Source organism: Sarcophilus harrisii, chromosome 3 (genome assembly GCF_902635505.1).
Source record: "Sarcophilus harrisii chromosome 3, mSarHar1.11, whole genome shotgun sequence".
Classification (NCBI taxonomy): domain Eukaryota; kingdom Metazoa; phylum Chordata; class Mammalia; order Dasyuromorphia; family Dasyuridae; genus Sarcophilus; species Sarcophilus harrisii.
This window is the reverse complement of record NC_045428.1, coordinates 268,988,266-269,009,316: the sequence shown is the minus strand read 5'-3', so window position 1 is coordinate 269,009,316 and position 21,051 is coordinate 268,988,266. Positions and strand designations below refer to the sequence as shown.

The following is a 21,051-nucleotide window of genomic DNA, read 5'->3' as shown; positions in this document are numbered from 1 at the left end:
GACCTCAGCAGTCTAATTGTTCCTTCAAAGTAGTCATTTCCCCTTTGCTAAAGTCCTCCAGTGATGAAGAGCTCATTGTCATATCATTTTTAGATAGTTTTATTTGGGAAATTTTTCTTTATGTCAAGTCAAAATATCCCTCAGTGTTAACTTCCTAGTTCTGAATATCACACTTAAGGAAGGACATTGGGAACTTGGTCTTTTTCCAGAAGAAGGTACCGGGACAGTGAGAAAACAGGAGACATGCCATACAAGTATCTTTGGACTGACCAATTAAGAGATTGTTGTTAATTTTGGAGAGAACAGTTTCAACTGAGTGGTAGAAAAAATTATAAGCAGCCAAATCATTGGAAAAATACAAATCAAAACAACTTTGAAATTCCATTTCCTACACATTATATTAGTAAAAATGGATAATTATAATTATTGGAAGGGCTACAGGAAAGCAGGTATGCTGTTGGTGGTGGTGGTGGGGGGGGGGGGTGTCATAAATTGATCCAGCCATTCTGGAAAGCAATTTGAGACCAAGTTCCCAAAAGTCAATAAATTATGATCCAATTGCTTATCTAACAAACAAAGAGGAAAAAGGACTTGTCCAAAAAATGTTCACATTTATATAATAGCAAAGAACTGGAACCTAAGTAGTTACCCATCAATTGGGGAATTACTGAACAAGTTGTTAAATGAATACAATAAAATATTGTGTAATGAAGAAATGACAAAAGGGACAGCTTTAAAGAAACCTGGGACTACTTGTATGAACTGATACAGAATAGAAGACAGAACAATTTATAAATGACTACTAGACAGAACAATTTATAAATGACTACTAACATTGTAAAGAAAAACAACTTCAAAAGATTTAAGAACTGATGAATGCAATGCCTAATCAAAATCCCAAAGGGTCTAAGGAATAAAGCACTCTCCTGACTGAGGTGGTAGACTCAGGGTACAGAATAAGACTTTTCCACATATAATTAATATGAGATTTAAATTATCTTTATATATTTTGTTACAAGATTGTTTTTTGTTTTTCAATTTTAGGGAGAGGGAGGTGAGAAAGAGAAAGATTACTGATAGTTATAAGAAAAAAAAGAGAAGTTTATTGAAATTTTTTTTTTTAAATTCAAAGAAAATAGAAAAAAGTCCAGAAAAAAGCAAAGATAAACAGGACAGCTTCATTGAATATTACATCTTGAATTTTCTCTTGAAGTTGGATTCCACAGCTGGAGACAACAGCTACTTGAATCCAGTTTGAGGATTCAGACAAAAAATGACTATATTAAAAATTTGTTTTGTGATACCAGGTAAAAGCTGAAGACAGAAGATAAAAAAAGACTTCAAAATGGTTTCAGAAGTCTCTGGCTCAATCTTTAGAGCAGCTCGTACACACTCTTTACCCAAAGGACCTGCCAAAATTTCATGTCAGTCTATGTGAGGACAAAATTAATTAAAGTGCCTTGAGTTTGTTCTCCCCCAAATTTGGATACACACACAATCACAATTTTTTTTTTTAAATCCTGGATAAGAAAATCAAAGGTGGAGAAGTGGGAAATTTGGGACTGAAAATAAAAACAAAGTCTAAAAGAAAATAAAATCAAGATGTACATAATAAAGATCTATAGCAGGGGTCCTCAAACTATGGCCCATGGGCCAGATGTGACAGCTGAGGATGTTTATCCCCCTCACCCAGGCCTATGAAGTTTCTTTATTTAAAAAAAAAAAAATATATATATATATATATATATATGTATAGTCCGACCCTCCAACAGTCTGAGGGACAGTGAACTGGCCCCCTATTTAAAAAGTTTGAGGACTCCTGATTACAGTTTCATGTATAATCACCCTCTTCTTCTGGTCTAATTTGTATATGGGAAACACTTGTTTTAATTTGACATTTAAGCTCACTAATATTCTTGACAATTGAGAGAAAATGACCTACAATTTGGTAGATGACTATATCAAGGATATGGCTGAGATGATAATGTGAGACATATGTGGTGGACAAGAGATCCTTTGTTAAAAAAATTATGATGGGTCCCATAATAGGTAGACAATGGATCCTTTATTAAAAATAGATCCCTTAATGAAATAGAAAGGCAGAGGAGGATAAGGAATGTGAACTAGTGGGCTGGGTTGACAGGAAAGGCAGCAAGGGAAAAGGATTTTCACCTCAGTAGATGACTAATAAGAATAACATTCCTAGACTTTTTAACACATACTTATATGATGTAGTTTCCAATCATGTTGTCATCCTTCTTGCCCTGCAGCTTTTTGAACAATGTCACCTTGTCAGTGATATTGTTATTTGCCATTTGCTTATGACTCTTCATGACCCTATAGGGATTTTCTTGGCAAAGATACTCAAATATTTTGCCATTACCTTCTCCAGCTCATTTTACAGATGAAGAAATGGAGGCAAACAGGGTTAAGTGATTTGCCTAGTGTCATACAACTAATAAGTGTTTGAGGCTACCTTTGAATTCAGTTCTGACTCCAGACCTGGTATTCTATCTATTAGGCCACTTAGCTGTGCTTTGAGACAATATGCTTCTACTAATGCAGATTGAATTGTCAAACTACTGACACATGAGTTCTCTTAGGAATGATTGTTTAACCATATTTCTCTAACACAATACTCATATGCTTGACTTGATTTGGCAAAGATATGGACCCTGCCCTCAATTAGCTTGTAGTATAGAAGGGGGTTAGAAAACCAAAAAGGATAGCTAGTATATACAATATCACATGACAAATACATTAGAGATAAGCATTAAAAAGTGAAGTGTGAGGAGGAAAGCCATTACATATATAATCCGTATTTCTAGCAAGATGTCATCCCAGAAGTATCCATTTTAAAAGAATCAAATTAGATGTTTGTAAAGGACTTTGAGAAACTTAAAGTGATATATAAATCTATGTCATCACTATCATCATCATCATTAAAAGATCACTGTTTGGTGCATTCTGAGATAGTGTTCTGAGATAGAGATCATGGAACCCTCCTGGAATCCCTGACACATGAATTGAGCATTAAAGAATAGAATGGATGGGAACTCTGTAGCAATGAGATAAGAAGGTATTCTATACATAATGAATAGCCTGAACAAAGGCACAAAGATATGATAGGATGGTATGGTCAGGGGTAAGAGGAGAAAAGAAAATATTTTGAACCCTTTGGAAGAGACATAAAGAAATTGTGTTCTGTAGAGAGAAAATTCATAAGACAAAATCATTGATCCTTTAAGTATCTTGTATTCTCCTAATAAAGCTATATGATTATAAATAATGGAGAACTATGAAATAATAATTAACATTTTAAGTGATTCAAAAACCAATGGAAAAAAATCATAGTAAATATACTTAGCTATTACTAAAACACATAGCCACGTATACATGACTGAAACACTGAACAATACCATGTGTGTAAATTTAAGATAGCACTAAAAATGAAGAGATGGAAAGATTTATGGTGGGTTTGAGTCAGCTACAACACAGAATAAATAAGGAAATATGAAGGAAAAACAGAATTAAGGATGTCAATATATAATTCTATGATCAAAAAATATATTAGTCACAGAGGAGAAAAAAGAGATAACTAGTGTTTGCTCCATTGGTATCCATGAAATGGCATGCTGGGTGGATTCTCTGTGGCAAACTTAAAGGAGCATGTACACAGGATGGACAAGCAAGCATGAATAGCAATTTGCATCATTGGAGGGTACATGCAAGTTGATGAGATCACCAATTTATATATTACCAAGACTGGCTTGTTTGTGAGAAATGGAGAAATGGCATAAACGGTATCTTGAAGGTATCATGACTAGAAAAAGTAGTCCAGTCAAGTAACCAAAGTAAGGGATCACAGAAAGCCAACTCCTGCACTGGTATTCACAAAAAAATTATAACTAGAGGCTGGGAGCCACAGAATCAAACATCTTATTTGAAAAATGGAAAGATATGGACAAGAACCTCAGAGGGTAAGACGACAGAGATACTTATAATCTGTATACCAGGATTTAGTGATGTGAATGATGTAACAGATTCATAGAAGCATCCAATTAATATTTATTAAATGACTACTATGTATCAGGTATTGTGCTAAACACTGAGGATACAAAAATTCTCTTAAAGAACTTGTCACCTAATGGAGACATCAAAAGGTAAGACTATCTTTATTCCTATTAGATCTTAATATTCACACTATATCAAGCATCCATTCAGCTCATTCTACTTGTTGAAATCTTCAAATTTCAGTTATGCTGTTCAGCATGTTTCGCCCAGTTTACTATAGCTATTACTAATCAGCATTTATAGAACAGTTTAAGATATACAAAGATCTACGGTACATTATCTCATTTGATCCCTACCAAACCCTGTGAAGGGAATTGTTATCCTTATTTTATAGAGAGAAAATTGAAATAGAGGTTAAACAACTTGCCCAGAGTCATAAAGCACTAAATATCTGGGGAAGATTGGAATTCATGTCTTTTTAATCCAAAGTGCATTACTTTTATTTCCTATTACCATCTAGCTTCATGGTCAGATCTGTACTTTATGAAAATTATTTGGGGAGTTATAAGAGGAAGGTGGGGATGAGAGAAATAGGTCAGGGGAGTGCTATGTTGAAAATAAAAGTAAACTGAGAGAAGATTTTGTACATAATCAATGTACTTGGCTAGTAATTACCCATAAATTGTGGCAATGACCAAAATCCCTAGGCATGTTTTCCTTCTGATTAGTCTAACACTATTTCATTTGGATATACTCTGGCAAAAAGGTATATGAGGTATGAGTGTATATTTAACAAGCTGTTCATCCAGTTTTGGTGTCCAATTAGTCACCCAGCTCTCATCTGTGGTTCCAAGAAGTTATAGCATACACAGTGGCAGATGGGCTAAACCAGGTTGAAGAGAGACCTCAAATCCTTCAGTAAATTAGAGGGATGTATAATGCAAGTATGTGAAAACTTCCCCCAATGTAATGGACAGATGAGAGCAATTTGTTCCAATGGTCATGAAAGCAGCTGAAGCAGATACTGTGGAATACCTAGACCTTGCTCAAATATCCAAGACACTAAGGTCATCCATTATATCTTGAGATCCATTGTATCATCTTGACTTTTGCCTTGCCACTGGACTCCAATGACAGGGTCTTTTTTAAAATTCTTTTTTTTAAATAGCATTTTATTTTTTCCAATTACATGTAAATACAAGTTTTAACATTTTTCAAAAATGTTGAGTTCCAAATTTTCGTTCTTCTCTTCCTTCCTTCCTAAAAAGGTAAGAATTTTTAATAGGTAAATGCATGTGTAATCATGTAAAACATTGCATATTGTGAAAGGAGAAACAGACTAAAAAGGGGGAAAAAAACATGAAAAGGATAAAGTAAAAATAGTATGTTTAAGTCTTCATTCAGACTCCACCAGTTTTTTTTTTTTTTTTTTTTCTGCATGTGGATAGCATTTTCTATCACTAGTCCTTTGGAATTATCTTGGAACTTTATGAGCTTAAAAGAGTTAAGTTATTCATAGTTGATTATCACACAACAGTTATGGTTACTCTGTATAGTGTTCTCCTGGTTTTGCTCATTTCACTTAGCAACAATTCATGTAAGTCTTTCCAGGCTTTTTCTAAAAGCCACTTGCACAATAGTATTCCATTACATTCTTATACTGTAACTTGTTTAGCCATTCCCCAATCCAATGATTTTGAAAGAGAGAGTGTGGTTAGTTTTATGCAACTCTGCCTCATTTAAATCTAATTCCAAAAACCAGTCAGGATATCCCTCTCTGATGTCACTAGTGCTCTGTGAAAACAAAGAATAAATTAGGGCAATCCCAGTTGATAGCATCAAAATATTAGGAGACAAGCTAGGTAAGAGGTAAGATCTAGCAAGCAAGCTCTGCCTTAAGCTTAGCATAACAACAATCCTTTGCACTTACCTCTGGCCATTATTATATTGCTTTGAGCAGTACCAGGTATTCCCTGAGTTGGGATAAACACTAGGCAAGTTCTGACCACAAAGCCTTGCAATGAATCAAACCTGACACATTTCTGCTGTTATCCCTCATTATCTGGCTTCAATTAATGGCACAACCATTTATATAAGTATTGAGATATCCTCATATTGCCCCACTTAGGGGCAGGGTTCTAGCACATATGTCTAATGCTTGCAAGCAGTTTCCCTCACCTTGAAATTAAACTTCTGTGTGATTCCACTCTCTTCTGTCTCTGGTCTGCTTTGTTTGGCTCCTCCTATCCACAAGTTAGAACCCTGACAATAAATATTTTAATGAGGTGGTAGGTTAGGAGTTACCTCTTTTCCTTCCCATTACTTCCTCTTTAAAAGGTAGGAGTAATCCTCATATGATAGGATTAATCTACACTGTGTAGTCTGTAATGGCTTTTATTGAATAAACTCGAATTTGAGATAAGTGGGTGATTACAAAGATAAACAATATCAGGGTAGAGATAAAAATTAAAATGCTATAATTGAGATTCCAAGGACTGGAAGCTACAAAAAAAGTATCGAAGTATTTACAAGATAAAAGCTTGACCTTCAGGCAAGTATTTCTAGAATGTAGATGAAGGGTGAAGTTACATGGGTTAGGAGTTTAGAGGTGTGGGAAGAATATTAAACCTGTGCCAGCTTGATAAAGACTTAGAAACAGAATTTTAATCAATTTTTAAATTTTACACTAGGGAGAGGCTTCGGGTATAGAATCCAGATAGGGGGCCATGTGAATTTAAGTGGTGACTATATGAGTGATGGGGCAACTGGGTGGGGCAATGATTAGGATACCCACTTCTGGAGTTAGGAAGATTAGTCTTCCCGAGTTCAAATCTGACCTCGGGTACTTACTAATTATGTGACTTTGGGTAAGTCACTTACCCATGTTTGCCTCAGTTTCCTCATCTGTAAAATAAACTGGAAAAGGAAATAGCAAATCACTCTAGTATTTTTGCCAAGAAAATCCCAATGTGATCATAAAGTGTCAGACATGACTGAACATGAGAAAAAAGGAGACAATGTATGTCAAAGATGTTAAAGAGAAATTCTAAGATTTGACAAATGACTGAATGTGCTGGTGTACATGAGAATAAGGAGTGGAGAATGGCACAGGTGCCAAAGTAATGAATTATGTTTTAGACATACTGAGTCTGAGATACCCATAGGACATCTAGTTTAAAATATCTGAAAGAAAAATTTTTGTATTATCTCAACCATTAACAAACAAAAATGTAATATTGACATAGTTTTTGTTGAAACTAAGATGAAGTTAATTGATGAGATCCAACAAATCATGATGAGATACAAGTCATAAAGGTGGGGAGTCATTTGGAATGGATTCACAGGCTCACACCATCTCCAGGTCAAGGGGCAAAACATCATTCCAATTCTTAGCAAGTGGACAAAGTTCCTAATAAACTCACAATTAACAAAGGGAGAGGTGAAATTTTTTTATGGAAAAGGACCCTAAACAAAGCATGCTAACTATGCTAACTGTATGTATCAGTAAATCAACTGTTGGTTGTAGCAATTCTGTTTATACAATATAGTCTCAGGAGCTGAAGTCTATGGCTTAACCTCCAAACTATATAAGGTAATGGTGGGTTTCAGTGAATGATAGCTCTGTATAAGATAACTCCAGTGGTTCAACTTGCTCCTTACTGGGGCCCAGTTAGATACTGAGTTGCTACCAGAGATAGTATTTTGCTGGAATACATTCCTCCCCTCCTCAGTGAGAGAGAAAACCTCACTGGTGAGCTTCTCAGATAAACAGAACACATTTGTACTTTTCAGGATTCCAGTTTAGTTTTTAAATTATACGTTTAAAAGCTAAATTTTATCAGTTCAACAAAGTTAGCATGATCTGAGAAAAAGAATAATTTGTGTGTGTGTGTGTATTTTTTTTAATTTATTTAATAGCCTTTTATTTACAGGTTATATGTATGGGTAACTTTACAGCATTAACAATTGCCAAACCTCTTGTTCCAATGAAAAAGAATAATTTTTTAATGATTTTATCCAGTTTTATGAGGGATGGCTTCATCAATCAAAATAATTGATACTTTATTTCTTGTTACTGTGGGGAAGGGAAGCAGGATAAAGTGAAAGTACTTGAGCTGTATAATGATGGGAATAAAATTATCAAACTGATATGGAATAATTTGGACTGGTGAAGAACACAAATCAAGTTTGGGGAAAAGAAATTTGGAGAAAATGGAGTAAAATCTGGAAAAGGATAATCTTTAAGTTCAGGTTTTGCTTTTAGCTTCTGTTTTCTGTGAGAGAAGTATGAAAGAGAAAGAGGATGATGGTGATGATAACAGTAATAACTAATATATAGCACCTATTATGTGCCAGGCACTGTGATAAGTGCTTTAAAATATTATCACATTTGATCCTCATTATAATTCTGAGAGGTAGATGCTATTAATATCCCTGGTTTACAGTTGAGGAAACTGAGGCAAACAGAAATTAAGCAAATTGCCTAAGATCATATAACAAAGATCATATAACAATCTAAAGTTTAGATTTGATCTCAGGTCTTCCTGACTTCAGCCCAACAGTCTATACACTGAAGTTTGCAAGGTAAAGTAAGAAAAACTAAACAAAATAAGTTGGTTAGTGAAACAAGAATTACATATGGCTGTCAAGTTGTTTTAGAGGCAAAGAAAAAAGTTGAATATAATTTCAAGTTATTAATTTAAAAAAAAAAAGTTGCAAAGGGTTTATTTAGTGACCTACTTGGGAGGTAAAGTATAATCATTAGTAGTTCAAGTCAAGACTGAGAATGTCAACTAGTAGAGAGAAGAGAAAACTTTTTATTGAATTTTATTGAATGAAAGGCACCATGAAGAGCAGACTTTGGAAATAGAAAGATCTGGGTTCAAGACTTATCATCTTTGCCTGAGTAAGCCACCACCTCCTTAAACTCTCAACTTACTTGGTAATTCTCTAAGATTGTAATGACAGAGAATATACCAATATATATTAGTAGAGGCAATTCCCAACAACAATGAAATCACAGCATTAATCTCTATTCATATCACTTGTATAGAATATGCAGTGTTTATGTTTCTGTCATAGCCAAATGACTTCTAAGTATATCTAAGTTTTAAGTAGAACTTAATCTCCCGCCTAAGAGAAGGGCTTCTCCATTCTAAGTAATCATAGAAAGTGAAATGTTCCTTTTAAAAACTGGAAAGAGGACTTCAACTGGGAGAAGAGGAGGAAGGAAGGCATCTGAAGTAATAGGGGAGAAAGCTGACTCTTGACAAGAGAGAGAGACAGAGAGGAAGAGGGAGAAAAACAATTGTAAAGTTGCTGGTAAAATAACAAATTTGAGGCTCTCTGGAAGGATGAGCTGGATGCTTTTCAGAAAAAGCCACTTTTTGTTTGCCAAAGATTAAAGCAGAACCTCAGAAATGATCAGATAAGAAGTTGCCCAATAAGAGTCCAAGGAAGAAAAGAAAGGTAATGGTCTAGTGAATTATGTCATCCTGCTCAGAGGTACGGAGACAACTATCAGCCCATAACAGGAAAGAGGGCTATTGTCTTTTGAGGAAATATATTTAAAGACATAGAAGAGAAATTATTAAGGCTAGTCAAAACATATGACTACTACACACTTCTGGCGATTCCCAGTATGTAAATGATGCCAAGTCTTGTCAAAATACAAAGTCTCAAGCAAGAAACTGAAGACTATAGGGTTCCAGATTGTTTTCCTCAATGCTACTATTGAAGGCAAAAATTTCCAAAGGAAATATGTATTAGAAAAAGAGAAGGTGAGTGACTAGTCAAGATATATAGAACTAAAATATTGGTTAGCAAAGACCCATTTAAAGGTTTGCATCATGAAGATCCAAGGAGTTCAAGATAAAAATTCTTTAATGTCACTTTAATGATAATAATTAACATTTACATAGCTTTTACTATGTGCCAAGCACTGTGTTAAGATTTTGTAATTACTAACACATTTGATCCTTACAACAACCCTGGGAAGTATTATCCTCATTTTATACATTAAAAATAATTGAGGCAACAAAAATCAAATAACTCTCTCTGGATCACACAACTTTGGGCTGGATTTGAAATCAGGTATACCTGACTCCAATGTAGTGCTCTTTCCACAAGGCCATCTAGCTGCCTACTTCGTTAAGCAGCAAATAATTACATGAAATTCTGTTTCTTACTAAGTGTTTTTGCAGTTTCTTAGCCATTTATCAAATTGTTTCTAAACTACCACAAGGTTTCCACATTATAGCAGAAATGAATTTCCAAGGGATAGTAAGATGCATGTGCTCTATACAGTGAACCAGAACAGCTGTCTTGTTCCCCTTTATCTTGTAATCACACCCCATTAGTTATGTAATAGCATGATCAATATGTTACAAGTGTTTATTATTTTATATTCAGTTTTTATAAATATAAGTGAAATAAAATTTCATATTTTGTGAGCATAATTATTTTATTATTTTATCATGTGATCATAATTATTTTAATCTTGTTTTTTTGACATTATAATTATTATAAGCACTTAATCTAAGAAAATGTGATTATTAAATTATTCTGAAGGTTCACATCACTCTTTTTTGCTTGTTAAAAGTGTTTCTTAGAACAGTAAGGGAAACTATTGGATTAGATCAGTTACTAACGTTGCTAAGCCTAGTTAGTCAGAATCTGATTGTGACCCGAATGTTGTGGAATTATATGCAGGAATATTTTATTGTAATGCTTTAAAAAATAATATTCCGAATCTCTAAACTCTAAAATAGCAGAAAAAGAGATTCATGTAGACTGGGGTAGGGGTAGGGTGATTTCCCCTAGGTTAGGAAATTGGTCTTTGCTATAGTCTTTGATATATATATATATATATATACATATATATATATATATATATATATATACATATATGGTTTGCTATAGGAAACAAGTCTCTAAAAAGTGGGAGCCTGAAGCAAAGCTTAGACCTATTTTGCAACAACAACAAAAAAAGAGGGCCAGGTGGTGGAAGTATGGATCAAAAGGAAGGTCTTTATCTAGTAAAAGACTTTAAACTCTTCCCAGGGGCCAAAAGTGGCCAGAACTCCAGCCAGCACCTAATTAAAATGTAATTGGGAAATGTTTAACAAAATAAAAACAATTGAGTTTGACAACATTGGAGGGGAGAGTCAGCTCCCTCCCAAATTCTTGCAGAAAAATAAGTAAAAAACAAAACAAAACAAAACAAAAACAAAAACAAAAACAAAAAACAAAACAAAACAAAACAAAAAAAAAAACAATGTCTGGGGCAGCTAGATGGTGCAGTGGATAGAGTACTGGCCCTGAAGTAAAGAAATCTGACTTCAGACATATGTGACCCTGAGCAAGTCATTTAACCCAGATTGCCTCTGCCAAAACACATACACACACACACACACACACACACACACACACACACAAAACAAACAACAAAAAACAGAATAGGTAGGGGGAAGGGCTACCTTCTCTTCCTCTCATCTTTTACTGTATACCTTGGGATTGGAGTTTTGTTTTGTTCTGGTCCTTTTTAGTTCTGGGACAAATAACTAAATGATATGATAGTTTTTAAAATAGTTTTTTCCTATTTTTTTTTTGAATGCCTTCAGAAGTTCTTGTTAATCCACAGTTTCACAGGCCATAATGGATAGCAAATAGTTCCTAAAATCAGAGGAGGATGATAAACTGATGAAATGATATCTTAGCTTATGGTTCTTTGGGTTCTCTTTTTCCAACAAGCAGAAAGGCCAGTGGTTCTATAGGCCATCTTTCTCTGACCAGCACAAAGGTCTATGATTCTACACCCCACCTTTCTCTGACAGGCTTAAAGGCCTGTGGTATTGCCCCTCTCCCCATACCCAACACACTCCTAGACCTCAACCTAGGACTTATTTTTGTTCTTTCATTCTCTGGATTATCAGTATACTCAATTTTATAGTTAGGATGAGCATCCAACTCAAAATATGCTCTAATCGGACCACTACAAACAGCTCTAATGGGCAGCAAGGCCTGTGATTCTGTGCATCATCTTTCTCCAACAGGCAGAAAGGTTAGTGGTATTATAGCTCCTCTTTCTTCATCAGGCAGAAAGGCCTATGGTTCTGTGGTAGTCTTTCTCCAACAAGCTTAAAGGTCTGTGGTTCTATGAACCATCCTTCTCTAACAGGCTTACAGGCTTGGGGTTCTGCACACCATCTTTCTCCAATGGAAAGAAAGGCCTGTGGTTCTATGGCTGTCTTTCTCCAATGGGCAGAAAGGCCTATGGTTCTCCAGGTGATCTCTGACAGGCAGAAAGACCTGTGGTCCTACAAGATATTTTTTTCCAACAGGCTGAAAGGCCTGTGGTTTTGCACGCCATTATTCTCCAATGGGCAAAAAGGCCTATGATTCTATTTGTCATCTTTCTCTGACGGGCAGAAAGTCCTATGGTTCTACATGCTATCTTTATCCAACAGGCTTAAAGGCCTGTGATTCTGCACACCATCTTTCTCCAACGGGAAGAAAGGCCCATGGTTCTGTGGGCCATAATTCTCTGACAGGAAGAAAGGCCTGTGGTTCTGTGAGCCATCTTGCTCTGAAACGGAGAAAGGCTTATGGTTCTGTGGGTCATCTTTCTCCAATAAGCAGGAAGACCTGTAGTTATGTGGGCTATCTTTCTCCAACAGGCTTAAAGGCCATGATTCTGCAGGTCATCTTTTCTCCGACGGGCAGAAAATTCAATGGTTCTGCATGCCATCTTTCTCCAATGGGCAGAAAGGCTTGTGGTTCTGTAGGCCATCTTTCTCCAACAGGCTTAAAGGCCTGTGATTCTGCATTCCATCTTTCTCCAACGGGAAGAAAGGCCTATGGTTCTGTGGGCCATCTTTCTCTGACAGGAAGAAAGGTCTAAGGTTCAGTGTGCCAACTTTCTCCAACAGGCAGAAAGGCCTTTGATTCTCTGAGCCATCTTTTTCTGATGGGCACAAAGGCCTATGGTTCTGCAGGCCGCCTTTCTCTCTGTCAGAGAGAAAGGCCTGTAATTCTGTATGCCATTTTTCTCCAACGGGAAGAAAGCATTATGGTTCTGTGGGCCATCTTTCTCCAGCTGGAAGAAAGGCCTAAGATTCTATGCACCATCTTTCTCCAACAGGCAGAGAGGCCTGTGGTTCTCCAGGCCACCTTTCTCTGACAGACAGAAAGGCCTGTGGTTGGGTAGACCATCTTTCTCCAATAGGTTTGAAGGCCTGTGGTTCTCACACTATCTTTCTCCAATGGGAAGAATGGCCTATGCTTCTGTGGGCCATCTTTCTCCAATAGGCAGAGAGGCCTGTTGTTCTTCAGGCCATCTTTCTCTGACAGGCAGAAAGGCCTGTAGTTAGATGGGCCATCTTTCTCCAATGAGCAGAAAGGCCTATGATTCTGTGGCCACCTTTCTCTGATAAGGAGAAAGGCCTATGGTTCTGCAGGCCATCTTTCTCTGATGAGCAAAAAGACCTAGGATTCTGCGGGCCATCTTTCTCTGAAAGGAAGAAAGGCCTATGGTTCTACAGGCCATCTTTCTCCAATGGGCAGAAAGGTCTATGTTTCTACATGCCATTATTCTCCAATGTCAGAAAGAACCAAGAAATGGTTCTGCGGGCCACAATTCTCCGACAGGAAGAAATGCCTAAGGTTCTTTGCACCATAGTTCTCCAACAGGCAGAAAGTCCTGTGGTTCTGTGGGACATCTTTCTCCAACAGGATTCAAGGTTTGTGATCCTACATTTCATCTTTCTCCAACGGGAAGAAAGGCCTATGGTTCTGTGGGACATATTTCTCCAACAGGAAGAAAGGCCTAAGTTTCTGTACGCTATCTTTCTCCGACAGACAGAAAGGCCTGTGATTATCCAGGCCATCTTCTCTGACAGGCAGAAGGCCTGTGATTGGGTGGGCCATCTTTCTCTGATGAGTAAAAGTCATATGGTTTTGCACACCATCTTTCTCCAACGGGCAGAAAAGTCTGTGGTTCTGTTGGCCTTCTTTCTCCAACAGGCTTAAAGGCCTGTGATTCTACACGCCATCTTTTCTCCAACGGGAAGAAAGGCCCAGGGTTCTATGGGCAATAATTCTCCAATAGGAAGAAATGTCTAAAATTCTGTGTGCTTTCTTTCTCCGTTCAGTGAGCCATCTTTTTCTGACGGGCAGAAAGGCCTATGGTTCTGTGGGCCAGTTTTCTCTGAAAGGGAGAAAGACCTATGGTTCTGTGGGCCAGCTTTCTCTGACAGGCTTAAAAGGCCTGTGGTTCTGCATGCCATCTTTCTCCAACGGGAAGAAAAGCCTGTGGTTCTACGGGCCATCTTTCTCTGACAGGAAGAAAGGCCTAAAGTTCTGTGGGCCAACTTTTTCCAACAGGCAGAAGTGCCTGTGATTCTCTGAACCATCTTTTTCTGATGGACACAAAGGCCTATGGTTCTGCGAGCCACTTTTCTCTGACAGGGAGAAAGGCCTGTGATTCTGTGGGCAATCTTTCTTTGAAAGGGAGAGAGGCCTATGGTTCTGCAGTTCATTTTTCTCCAATGGGCAGTAAGGCCTATGGTTCTGTGTGCCATTATTCTCCAAAAGCAGAAAGACCTATAGTTCTGTGGGCCATTTTTCTTTGACAGGAAAAAAAGGCCTAAGTTTCTGTGCACTATCTTTTCTAACAGGCAAAAAGGCCTGTGGTTCTCCAGGCCATCTTCACTGACAAGTAGAAAAGCCTGTGTATGTGTAGGCCATCTTTTTCAGACAGGCTTAAAGACCTATGGTTTTGCTCACCATTTTTTCAAAATAGGCAGAAAGGCCTATGATTGTGTTCGTCATCTTTCTCTGACGAGCAGAGGGTCATATGGTTCTTCGTGTCATCTTTCTCCAATTGGCAGAAAAGCCTGTGGTTCTGTGGGCCTTCTTTCTTCAACAGGCTTAAAGGCCTGTGATTCTGCATGTCATCTTTCTCCAACGGGAAAAAGGCCCATGGTTCTGTGGGCTCTAATTCTCTGACAGGAAGAAATGCCTAAGGTTCTGTGTGCCATCTTTCTCCAACAGGCAGAAAGTCCTGTGGTTCTACATGCCATCTTTCTTCAAGGAAAAGAGGCCTATGGCTCTGTGGGCCACAATACTTCGACAGGGAGAAGTGACTAAGGTTCTTCGTATCATAGTTCTCCAACAGGCAGAAAGGCCTGTGCTTCTGTGGGTCATCTTTCTCTAATAGGAAGAAATGCCTAAAGTTCTATGTGCCATATTTCTCCAGCAGGCAGAAAGTCCTGTGATTCTGTATGCCATTTTTCTCCCACAGGAGGAAAGGCCCAAGTTTCTGTATGCTTTCTCCAAAAGACAGAAAGACCTGTGATTATCCAACCCATCTTCTCTGACAGGCAGAAAGGCCTGTGGTTGGGTGGGCCATCTTTCTCTGATGAGTAAAAGTTATATGGTTTTGCACACCATCTTTCTCCAATGGGCAGAAAAGCCTGTGGTTCTGTGGACCTTCTTTCTCCAACAGGCTTAAAGGCTTGTGCTTCCTGCCGACCATCCAACGACATGCAGAAAGTACTATGGTTCTATATGCTATCTTTCTCCAACAGGCTTAAAAGCCCGTGATTTTGCCCGCCCTCTTTTCTCCAACGGGAAGAAAGGCCCATGGTTCTGTGGGCAATAATTCTCCAACAGGAAAAAATGCCTAAGGTTCTGTGTGCCAAATTTCTCTAACAGTCAGAAAGTCCTGTGGTTCTGTACGCCATCTTTCTCCAAGGGGAAGAAAGGCCTATGGTTCTGTGGGACATATTTCTCTAACAGGAAGAAAGGCCTAAGTTTCTGTATGCTATCTTTCTCCAACAGACAGAAAGGCCTGTAATTATCCAGGCCATCTTCTCTGACAGGCATAAAGGCTTGTGGTTGGGTGGGCCATCTTTCTCTGACGAGCAGAAAGCCATATGGTTTTGCACACCATCTTTCTCCAACGGGCAGAAAAGCCTGTAGTTCTGTGGACCTTCTTTCTCCAACAGGCTTAAAGGCCTGTGGTTCCTGCCGACCATCCAATGACGTGCAGAAAGTACTATGGTTCTATATGCTATCTTTCTCCAACAAGCTTAAAGGCCCGTGATTCTGCACGCCATCTTTTCTCCAACGGGAAGAAAGGCCCATGGTTCTGTGGGCAATAATTCTCCAACAGGAAGACATCCCTAAGGTTCTGTGCACCATTTTTCTCCAGTAGGCAGAAAGGCCTGTGGTTCAGTGAGCCATCTTTTTCTGACAGGCAGAAAAGCTAGTAGTTCTGTGGGCCATCTTTCTCCAATGGGCAGAAAGACATGTAGTTCTGTGGACCATTTTTCTCCAAAAGGCTTAAAGGCCTGTGGTTCTGCATGCCATCTTTCTCCAATGGGAAGAAAAGCCTATGGTTCTGTGGGCCATCTTTCTCTGACAGGAAGAAAGGCCTAAGGTTCTGCGTGCCAACTTTTTCCAACAGGCAGAAAGCCCTGTGATTCTCTGAACCATATTTTTCTGATGGACACAAAGGCCTATGGTTCTGTGAGCCACCTTTCTCTGACAGGGAAAAAAGCCTGTGGTTCGATGGGAGATCTTTCTTTGAAAGGGAGAAAGGCCTATGGTTCTACAATCTATCTTTCTCCAATGTGCAGAAAGGCCTATGGTTCTGTGTGTCTCCAAAAGCAGAAAGTCCTGTGGTTCTCCATGCCATCTTTCTCCAATAAGCAGAAAGGTCTGTGGTTCTGTGGGCCATCTTTCTCCAACAGTGTTAAAGTCCTGTGGTTCTGCATACCATCTTTCTACAAGGGGAAGAAATGCCTATAGTTCTGTGGGTCATCTTTCTCTGACAGGAAACAAGGTCTAAATTTCTGTGCACCATCTTTTCCAACAGGCAAAAAGGCCTGTGGTTCTCCAGGCCATCTTTTCTGACAGGCAGAAAGGCCTGTGTATGTGTGGGCCATCTTTTTCCAGCAGGCTTAATTAAAGGCCTGTGGACTTGCTCACCATTTTTCTCCAATGGGCAGAAAGGCCTATGATTGTGTTCATCATCTTTCTCTGATGAGCACAAAGTCATATGGTTCTTTGTGCCATCTTTCTCCAACTGGCAGAAAGGCCTGTGGTTCTGTGGGCCTTCTTTCTCCAACAGGCTTAAAGGCCTGTGATTCTGCATGTCATCTTTCTCCAGCTGGCAGAAAAGCCTGTGGTTCTGTGGGCCTTCTTTCTCCAATAGGCTTAAAGGCCTGTGGTTCAGTGAGCCATCTTTTTCTGACGGGCAGAAAGGCCTCTGGTTCTGCAGGCTACCTTTCTCTGGCAGACAGAAAGACCTGTGGTTCTCCTGGCCATTTTCTCTGACAGGCAGAAAAGTCTGTGGTTAGGTGAGCCATCTTTTTCTGACAGACAAAAAGGCCTATGGTTCTGTGGGCTATCTTTCTCTGAAGGGGAGAAAGGCTTATATTTCTGTGAGCCATCTTTCTCTAATTGGCAGAAAGACCTGTAGTTCCATGGGCCATCTTTCTCCAACAGGCTTAAAGGCCTGTGGTTCTACAGGCCTTCTTTCTTTGACAGGCAGAAAGTCCAATGATTCTGCATGCCATTTTTCTCCAACAGGCAGAAAGGCCTGGGGTTCTGTGGGCCATCTTTCTCCAACAGGGTTCAAGGTCTGTGATCCTACATTTCATCTTTCTCCAACGGGAAGAAAGGCTATGGTTTTGTGCACCATCTTTCTCTGACAGGAAGAAAGGCCTAAGGTTCTGTGCGTCAACTTTCTTCAACAGAAAGAAAAGCCTATGGTTCTGCAGGCCTTCTTTCTTTGATGGGCAGAAAGTCCAATGGTTCTGCATGCCATCTTTCTCCAACAGGCAGAAATGCCTATGGTTCTGTGGGACATCTTTCTCCAACAGGGCTCAAGGTCTGTGATCCTACATTTCATCTTTCTCCAACGGGAAGAAAAGCCTATGGTTCTGTGGGCCATCTTTCTCTGACAGGAAGAAAGGCCTAAGATTCTGTGCGCCAACTTTCTTCAACAGAAAGAAAGGCCTGTGGTTCTGCAGGCCTTTCTTTGATGGGCAGAAAGTCCAATGCTTCTGCATGCCATCTTTCTCCAACATGCAGAAAGGCCTGGGGTTCTGTGGGCCATCTTTCTCCAACAGGTCTCAACGTTTGTGATCCTACATTTCATCTTTCTCCAATGGGAAGAGAGGCTATAGTTCTGTGTCCAATCTTTCTCTGACAGGAAGAAAGGCCTAAGGTTCTGTGCACCAACTTTCTTCAATGGGAAGAAAGGCCTGTGGTTCTGCAGGCCTTCTTTCTTTGATGGGCAAAAGTCCAATGGTTCTGCATGCCATCTTTCTCCAACAGGCAGAAAGGCCTGGGGTTCTGTGTGCCATCTTTCTCTGACAGGAAGAAAGGCCTAAGGTTCTGTGTGCTAATTTTCTTCAATGGGAAGAAAGGCCTGTGATTCTGCAGGCCTTCTTTCTTTGACGGGCAGAAAGTCTGCATGCCATCTTTCTCCAACAGGCAGAAATGCCTGTGGTTCTGCAGGCCTACTTTCTTTGAAAGACAGAAAGTCCAATGGTTCTGCATGCCATCTTTCTCCAACAGGCAGAAAGGCCTGGGGTTCTGTGGACCATCTTTCTCCAACAGGGCTCAAGGTCTGTGATCCTACATTTCATCTTTCTCCAATGGGAAGAAAGGCCTATGGTTCTGTGTGCCATCTTTCTCTGACAGGAAGAAAGGCCTAAGGTTCTGTGCGCCAACTTTCTTCGATGGGAAGAAAGGCCTGTGGTTCTGCAGGCCTTCTTTCTTTGATGGGCAGAAAGTCCAATGGTTCTGCATGCCATCTTTTTCCAACAGGCAGAAAGGCCTATGGTTCTGTGTGCCATCTTTCTCTGACAGGAAAAAAGGCCTAAGGTTCTGTGCGCCAACTTTCTTCAAGAGGAAGAAAGGCCAATGGTTCTGCATGCCATCTTTCTCCAACAGGCAAAAGGCCTGGGGTTCTGTGGGCCATCTTTCTCCAACAGGGCTCAACATTTGTGATCCTGCATTTCATCTTTCTCCAACGAGAAGAAAGGCTGTGGTTCTGTGTGCCATCTTTCTCTGACAGGAAGAAAGGCCTAAGGTTCTGTGTGCCAACTTTCTTCAATGGGAAGAAAGGCCTGTGGTTCTGCAGGCCTTCTTTCTTTGACAGGCAGAAAGTCTGCATGCCATCTTTCTCCAACAGGCAGAAAGGCCTGGGGTTCTGTGGGCCATCTTTCTCCAACAGGGCTCAACGTCTGTGATCCTACATTTCATCTTTCTCCAACGGGAAGAAAGGCCTATGGTTCTGTGTACCATCTTTCTCTGACAGGAAGAAAGGCCTAAGGTTCTGTGCGCCAACTTTCTCCAACAGGCAGAAAGGCCTGGGGTTCTGCAGGCCTTTCTTTGATGGGCAGAAAGTCCAATGCTTCTGCATGCCATCTTTCTCCAACAGGCAGAAAGGCCTGGGGTTCTGTGGGCCATCTTTCTCCAACAGGGCTCAACATTTGTGATCCTGCATCATCTTTCTCCAACGGGAAGAAAAGCTATGGTTCTGTGTGCCATCTTTCTCTGACAGGAAGAAAGGCCTAAGGTTCTGTGCGCCAACTTTCTTCAATGGGAAGAAAGGCCTGTGGTTCTGCAGGTCTTCTTTCTTTGATGGGCAGAAAGTCCAATGGTTCTGCATGCCATCTTTCTCCAACAGGCAGAAAGGCCTGTGGTTCTGCAGGCCTTCTTTCTTTGACAGACAGAAAGTCCAATGGTTCTGTATGCCATCTTTCTCCAACAGGCAGAAAGGCCTGGGGTTCTGTGGGCCATCTTTCTCCAACAGGGTTCAAGGTCTGTGGTTCTATACTTCATCTTTCTCCAACGGGAAGAAAGGCTATGGTTCTGTGGGCCAACTTTCTTCAATGGGAAGAAAGGCCTGTGTTTCTGTGGCTGCCTTTCTCTGACAGGCAAAAAGGCATTTGGTTCTCCAGGCCATGTTTTCTGACAGGCAGAAGGGCCTTCGGTTCTACAGACATCTTTTTCTGAGAGGCTTAAAGTCCAATAGTTTTGCACGCCATTTTTCTCCAATGGGCAGGAAGGCCTATGTTTCCAATCATCATCTTTCTCCAACAGACAGAAAGGTCTGTGGTTCTGTGTGCCGTTATTTTCCAACACAGAAAGGCATATGGTTCCATGCGCAATCTTTTTTCAACAGAGTAAAGTCCTATGATTCTGCATGCCATCTTTCTCCAAAAGGAAGAAAAGTTTATGGTTTTGTGGGCCATCTTATTCCGACAGGAAGAAAAGCTTAACATTCTGTTCGTCATCTTTCTCCAATAGGCAGAAAGGCCTGTGGTTCAGTAGACTATCTTTTTCTGATGGGCAGAAAGGCCTATGTTTCTCCAGGCCACTCTGACAGGCAGAAAGGCCTGTGTACCACATCTTTCTCTGACAGGCTTAAAGGCCAATAGTTTTGCACACCATCTTTCTCCAATGCTCAGAAAGGTCTTTGATTCTGTTCGTCATCTTTCTCCAACAGGCAGAAAGGCTTTGGGTTCTGTGGGCTATATTTCTCTGATGGGCAGAAAGTCCTATGGTTCTGCACACCATCTTTCTCCAACGTGAAGAAAGGCCTATGGTTCTGTGCTCCATCTTTCTCAAACAGGCTTAAAGACCTGTGGTTCTGCATGCCATTTTTCTCTCTCACATGCAGAAAAACCTGTGGTTCTGTGGGCCATCTTTCTCCAACAGGCTTAAAGGCTTATAGTATTGTACATCATCTTTTTCCAATTTGCAGAAAAAACTATGATTTTATTCATCATCTTTCTCCAACAGGTAGAAAGGCTTGTCATTCTGCAGGCCATCCTTCTCCAAGGTGCAGAAAGACCTATGGTTCTACATGCTATCTTTATCCAAAAGGCTTAAAGGCCCGTGATTCTGCACACCATCTTTCTCCAATAGGAAGAAAGGCCCATTATTCTATGAGCCATCTTTCTCTGACAAGAAGAAATGCCTAAGTTTCTGTGTACCATCTTTCTCCAACAGGCA

General features: G+C 39.7%; 1 long non-coding RNA gene across 2 annotated transcripts; it reads right to left on the bottom strand.

Annotated features, from left to right (window-relative positions):
- Positions 1-5,237: 5,237 nt before the first annotated feature.
- Positions 5,238-19,411, bottom strand: LOC116422353. Of its 2 annotated transcripts, none has more exons than XR_004232951.1 (3): positions 11,493-19,411; positions 6,193-6,276; positions 5,238-5,274 (listed from the first exon to the last, which is right to left on the bottom strand). It is a non-coding gene; the product is annotated as an uncharacterized LOC116422353 (long non-coding RNA). The 2 variants fall into 2 exon arrangements; XR_004232952.1 differs by having other exon boundaries at positions 11,523-19,411.
- Between the last annotated feature and the right edge of the window lie 1,640 nt (positions 19,412-21,051).